This window comes from Andrena cerasifolii, chromosome 10, assembly GCF_050908995.1.
Source record: "Andrena cerasifolii isolate SP2316 chromosome 10, iyAndCera1_principal, whole genome shotgun sequence".
Lineage (NCBI taxonomy): Eukaryota > Metazoa > Arthropoda > Insecta > Hymenoptera > Andrenidae > Andrena > Andrena cerasifolii.
The window spans coordinates 807,818-815,083 of NC_135127.1; the positions used below are offsets into that span (position 1 = coordinate 807,818).

At 39.9% G+C, this 7,266-nt stretch overlaps 1 long non-coding RNA gene across 1 annotated transcript; it reads right to left on the minus strand.

Moving 5' to 3' along the window:
* Positions 1-5,522: 5,522 nt before the first annotated feature.
* Positions 5,523-6,966, minus strand: LOC143373977 (uncharacterized). The gene is made up of 3 exons (XR_013086588.1): positions 6,920-6,966; positions 6,445-6,618; positions 5,523-5,934 (listed from the first exon to the last, which is right to left on the minus strand). It is a non-coding gene; the product is annotated as an uncharacterized LOC143373977 (long non-coding RNA).
* Between the last annotated feature and the right edge of the window lie 300 nt (positions 6,967-7,266).

Genomic DNA, 7,266 nt, shown 5'->3' on the forward strand with positions numbered 1-7,266 from the left:
ACTAGCAATTAAATAGTAATATCCAATATGAATACACCTCGTGGAGAGATACAGGAAGAAAGGGGGTAACTCGTTTACTGCGCGTAGTCCCGCCTGCTTCGTGTTTTCTTCAAATTAAAGACCGATCCCTTATCTCTCGAGTATTAGCACGTGCTAAAATTACCAAACAAAAGCACGCGTTGACGTATTCCGTGCGAGAAAAGGTGGGCATGAATTCCGATTGGTCTTAACCTAACCAATCTGCCCTACATCTCTCCCAAACGGCCACTGTTTTGAAGAGGCCTTCTTCTCAGCCATGTCTCCTCCCCAAGGCCCACCAGTATAAACACGCGCTTGAATTTCAAAACAAAAGCACGCGTCGACGTATTCCGTGCGAGAGAAGGTGGGCTTCGGGGAGGGAATATTTGCTGTGAAGAGGGCCTCTTCAAAACAGTGGCCGTTTGGGAGGGATGCAGGGCAAATTTTTTTAGGTTACGACCAATCGGACTTCATGCCCACCTTTTCTCGCACGGAATACGTCAACGCGTGCTTTTGTTTTGAAATTCGAGCGCGTGCTTATACTCGAGAGATAAGGGACCTGCCTTTAATTGGAAGGAAGGACGAAGCAGGTGGGACTACACGCAGTAAACGAGTTACCCCCTTTCTTCCTGTGTCTCTCCGGGAGACGTATTTAAAATTAATCAGGCTGATGGGCCAAAGCATTTCGGCAGGGTCGCGGTTTGTGACCGTATTGCCCTGCTAGTCGGCGGTAGAGAACGATTTGTTTTGGGTAATTTTTGACTTAGCTGGTTCCGCCTCGTAGCTGACGTGAACTCAGGGTATTGGAAAACGGAAACAGGAATGGTATGCCTTTTCTTCTTTATAGCAACTCGAAGACTTTCTGTTTCTCTTGTCTTCGGGCCCTTTCGAACTGAAACACGTGGTGTCTGCTGACTATCTCGAAGCAACGGGTACATAGGCAGTAAAAGGACGGAGCGGGGACTTTTGTGAAAGTGTAGGATGGGTCGTTCGTTGCACTTCTGCAAAGCACGTGTATTTCAAAAATGTGCTGGCGTCTTTTTACCTACAGCCTCTTTTTCTGGTGGGAGTTAACCCATAATGGAACGAGAGAAACCACTTGGGGGTAGAGGAAGTTGTTTGGAAAAAATCCTGTCAGTCAGCTAGCAATCTCGTCCCAGAAATGTTCTCCGCTCAAGAATGTTACGCGATGTTCTGGGTGTACGCCCATCTAAACCCCCAGCGAGAGTACGATTCGGCGTTTGGCGTCAAGATTATTCTCAACGGAGTCCATGATGCCGCGAGGCAGCGAGGTGGGCAGACCCGCAGCAGCGCGAAATCTGGGCACCGTCGAGAGAATCATCGACGCCGTTGAAGCAGATCCAACGATCAGTGTCCGCATCTTGAGTCGCCGCCTAAAGTAAGTCGCAGTTCAAGATAACTGCAGCAATTATTAATTAAGAAAAAAAAAAATGTTCTCTAATAGAGTATGTTTTTGCATTTTGTTCTAGTGTCAGCCGTATGACGGTGCACCGAATTCTCAGGGATCGCCTGTTGCATCCGTACAAATATGTACGGGTGCAACATTTACACCCCGGGGATTACATCCAGCGGATTCAGTATTCTACGTGGCTGTTGGGAGAAGTGCGAAGGAATCCGTCGTTCACCAAATACATATTGTGGACGGATGAAGCACTCTTCGACAGGGAAGGATGCTACAATTCCCACAATATGCATGTGTGGAGCGACGAAAATCCCCTAGCACTTCGTCCACGTGCAGCACAAATCCGTTGGTCGATCAACCTATGGGCCGGCATTTGTGGCGAATTTATCGTTGGGCCGTACATTATGCCGTACATTATGACGGCCCAAAGTATAAAGATTTTCTGGAACATGTTCTGCCGGATCTTATGGACGATATTCCATATGAGATCCGACAGAACATGTACTACCAGCATGATGGTGCTGGGCCACACTACGCCGCGAATGTCCGCGCTTATTTAGGTGAAACCTTTCAGGACAGGTGGATCGGCCGCGGCGGACGGGATGCCCACGTTGCGTGGTCCCCACGGTCACCAGATATGAATCCGCTGGATTTTTTCTTCTGGGGCTACCTGAAGGTAATTTGATTATTGCTGTTACTCTTTACTTATTCCTGTTGTAGATATTCTTTTATTTACTTACGTTTTGTATTTGTTGAACAACAATCATTTCAGAATGAGGTGTATCGTCATCCGGTGGACACACCCGAAGAAGCCATTGCGCTTATTCGCGCAGCAGTAGCAAACATTACGCCGCTAACATTGCAGGGCGTACAAAGGCAATTAATTCTCCGGGCTGAGCAATACAACATCAATGGCGGTGGCCACGTGGAGCCATTCTTACAATAACAACAATCGGCCCCTTTCGGGGCCACCAATTTTTAAAACGTAGGAACGACACGTTCCATGAAAAGTAAATTAAGTGATCAGTGTTAGTAACCGTGCAGTGAGGTGAATATTCGGAACATTAACCTGGACGCACCTGACATTGCGACCCTTAACTTTGGGTAGTGTCGTATACCTGTGACCAGCTGTGCACTGAGCTCGTCCATCGATGACCAGGATCGGTTCAGTGACCCAGTGACACAGGTTTTCAAGCTGCAGGCGAATTTCCAACAAGGGTGAGTTTTAGTTACTTTATTGGTGATCATTCATTTTTAAATTTAACGCAAGCGATAGCTAATTTCCAGCTATAATTCTCCACATTTCCGTACGTAAATTTTTCTTCTGAGTTTTAAACGGACTTTTATTCATTATCAGCAACAGTGTCGGCCGTTATTGAACTACGGATTTTTATCACAATAACGAACTACGATCACTTTTCGTTCGTTCTCTGTTGCATTACCTTTTCGTTTGTAAGTTATTAAAAAAAAAAGAAATTTACCTGTTCCTTATCCTCTCACTACAAATAATTATTATTCTCGATTCTTCTAAAAGAAAAACAACTGTGTATTCGTCTTTTTACGTTACACATGATTTTCATCCATTTATCCTTTATTTGTTATTCACTTTAAATGGCAAACAAGCCATGGTAAAAGGTTCGATTTTTTTGTTACGTCTTTTTCATTTGCCATTCTACGCAATTTCCTTCGTTGCATGAGGCCTTGCTTGTTCGTACTCGCAGCGCCGCCCGGCACGCGGCCACGCTAGCGCGAGAGCTCCGGCGGAAGGCTCGCGCTCTGATTGGTCGATGCTTTTTATTAATATCTCGTTAACGAAAACTCGGAGAACATTTTCGAAAGGGAAAAGTTGTTTGCAATAACCCCCTGAGTCACCCCCTTCAAAGAACCGCAGCATTTTTGGGACACCCTGTATGTACATTATGTATTTTAGATTGTAAGGGAGTTATTGTAAATTATTAATACTAAGACAATTAGCATTTCTTCGGTTTCGCAGCGCCAAGTATTTTTAATAATATATTTATTCGTATTAAAATATTTATTTGTATAAAAATATAGCTGCTTAATATTATTTAATACCTTTTTTTTTTGTAGAAATAGCCATTGTTATAATTGGTGCAATTTGTGTATATCATTAATTTTGATTCTTTTAGATGGGTTCATTAAAATGTCCACGATACGAGTAATGGAAGCTATGAACACAGCATTTTAGCTGTGTATATGTAGTTGTGTCATTTGTATTTTCTTTTTCCTGTGTTTTTACACAGGATAGCGTTTCAAGCATTTTGCTTATATTGCCCAACGAACATTAGTCATTCATTTTTCTCTCCTCTCTCCTTCGGTTCCCAGCAGCAACAGCGCACCGGGAGAAAGGTGGTCTCCCATCTTTCCCCAGTACACCGCTCCGTGATGCTTAACTTCGGTGATCTAACGAGAACCGGTGTTTTCCATCACGGCTACGGTCGCTGGTTAGTTGTGTCATCTTAAGGGGGTAGACACGTCACGTGACCTGGCCGATTTGGCAGGTCGGTATTACAGCAAGTTTGTTTTCTGGACAGAAATGGTAATATCAATAGATACGCGGCTGCCTGGGGCACGAGAGAGGGAGCTGTTTGCAATTTCCGCATTCTATTCTGAATAAGAAAATAAATCCTAAGCTGTTCCGTTATACTTATAAAAATTTAAACGGAAAGTCGGCTGGTACTGTAAACGTAGAAAATTCATTGTACATTTGAATTACTTGAAATGTGCTTATGCTACAATATTCTACGTTAGCAGTAAGGAATTCTAAGTGAAAAGGGGAAAATAGATGAGGGAATGTCCCCAGAAAATGAAATTTGTTAGGTTAGACATTTTTTTACTAGCAAAGCACCGAAACAGAACATGAAATACACTTATTACACGTCCTCTACAGAAAGCAGTTATCAACAAACATTATATATACAAAATTGTATTGAATGTCGAATTGGGCTAGTGAAAATGCGCAGACTGGATGCGCGTGATTATTATGTGGTCAGCTCCTCGAAGTGACAGAAAATATAACCTAATTGCTATACCCGATTTCCTAAAGATACTGTTGTGACGTAATAATAATATTTTGAAAGGATGATAAAAAGTTCACAAATGTTTCGTAAAAGAACGAAATGGTCACTAAACATTTGTTGTCATATACCATATACTTAGGTTATATTTTCTGTCACTTCGAGGAGCCGACCACATAATAATCACGCGCATCCAGTCTGCGCATTTTCACTAGCCCAATTCAACATTCAATACAATTTTGTATATATAATGTTTGTTGATAACTGCTTTCTGCAGAGGACGTGTAATAAGTGTATTTCATGTTTTGTTTCGGTGCTTTGCTAGTAAAAAAATGTCTAACCTAACAAATTTCATTTTCTGGGGACATTCCCTCATCTATATTCCCTTTTCACTTAGAATTCCTTACTACTAACGTAGAATATTGTAGCATAAGCACATTTCAAGTAATTAAAATGTACAATGAATTTTCTACGTTTACAGTACCAGCCGACTTTCCGTTTAAATTTTTATAAGTATAACGGAACAGCTGAGAATTTCTTTCCTTATTCAGAATAGAATGCGGAAATTGCAAACAGCTCCCTCTCGCGTTCACCGGGTAATCGTCGATCTATCGGTATTACCATTTCTGTGCAGAAAAAATGCTGTAATACCGACCTGCCGAATCGGCCAGGTCACGTGACGTGTCTACCCCCTTAAGCGCAGTTGGAATGCACCTTCATGTACTTGCAGCTCATTTTGATTTCACATATTTTTTTTTATTTGCTAATTATTATTAACTTGTATAAAGTATGTAAAACAGTTTACAACCTTCTTTTTTTTAAACTATTTTTTAGTATACTCCAAAGAACGAATATAAACTAAATAAATTCGTGATAATTGATGTAAAAGGAACTGTTTCCGATGCCAGACTTAGGCGAAATACTTATTTATTTGGCGAAGAATACAAGAAAAATAATACTTAGGAACTCTTTTAAGATACAATAAAGACGCACGAGCACATGGCTCCTTCAAGAACATGTGCAACACGCGGGACGGCCTCCTTTGTTCTAAAAACAAGCAGTCTCACAGGGTTGCCAACTGCAAAACCATTGCCAACATACAAAATAATCTTATTGGTCTTCTTCACAATAATCCATACTCTAATGTAGAGAAATACAAATATTTAACAGTAAATATGGTGTACCTTGGATTCTAAGTTTATTAAATATTTTCTAATTAAACATACCTTTGACATTGATTAATTATATAAATTATGTTACACGTATTCAGTGGATTGGTGGAATTAGTTTAAATTTGAGTTTTCAGATATGAAGCAAACATACAAGAAGAAAACAGAGCATCGAAGCTGAATAAAATCGTTTAATATAATCGTTTAATTATTAATATAATACTATGCCACAATAAATTATTTTCTCTGACGTAGATCACTCTGTATCATCTTCTACTTTGATTATCTGTAAATATATAAAATCCACATTTTAGTGATTTTAATTACAACTGAACGTAGAACTTATATAGAAATAGAGTGGCATTTTGCTATTATAAGTGTAGAGACTACAAAATGTGTCCGAAGCAGGTGAAAGCGTATTGCAGAAAGTCTTGTTGCAGGAAATTTAAATGCTAATGGTAATAATTCAGCGAAAATGAACGAACAGATCCAATATTTTCAACACACAATTTATTGGTTTTGAAATAAAATTAGTTTAGTATGTTTATTGGTGAATTGAAATATTGTTAATGGGAACCTAAAAAATTAATGAATTAATGAATAGCGTGACAACTACTGTGGATTTTAATTAAAGTATTACAAATGTCTTTCACAAAAAATTGAAAAGCATCAAAGGAGATGTGTTTTCAGCGTACTTTTTTCACTAATGTGACTTGCCCTACATTGCAAGCAGTCCACCATAATCTATTTTCTTAATTCTCAATAAAATGTCTTACGAAAAATTTTGGCCATTTACCTAATAAGGTCTGGGTTCTACAAACTTCCAGAAACTCGTGCGAAACAAGATGCTCTGTCTATCTACCTAATCTACTCCGGACAACCTCCAAGCCTGTGCGTCCTCTTCATTTCTATCCATCCAAGCCTGTGCAACCTGTTGAATTCTATCCAAGCCTGTGCGCTCCCTTCATTTCTGTAATATAAGCTTTACATAAAAACTCTAAATTGTTGGTATACAAATATCTGGCAATTTAAATAAAATGCAATTTGTTGCAACAATATATTATTTTCTACATGCATGGTACAAATTTCCAGAAACTTATGCGAAAGGAGATGCTTCTTTGTTGAACCTTCTCCCGACAACTTCCAAGTCTGCGACTCTACATAAGAAATCTATTAAAAATATTTCGGCTACTTACCTAGTTAATTGAGACAATAATTCAGTCTCCTATGTGGTGTAAAAACTCGTGACATTTCAAATTTGGACAACTTACCTTATTTGACACTTAGCAGATTATGATGGTTTGACACTTGGTAGGTTAGAAAATTCAATAGTATATATAGGTATGTGTACAATGACGGTCGACGATCCCTGCCGAATGGTCCCGAGAGTCGACGAATCGACAAACGAAACATGTTTAGTTTCGTTTTGGCTGAAGGTGTGCATGTAACGCGTATACGTATTGTTACGTATTTTAGCGGTAAATTTGGGATCAGAACGCGGGTTAGTGCCCGCGGAGCGCTGAACCGCTCTGCTCGACGGAGTGCGGGAGGTTTTTAAAATAAAACAACGTACACAGAAGCTATTTTAAAAAGTACTTCAAAGTATATTTCGAACTGC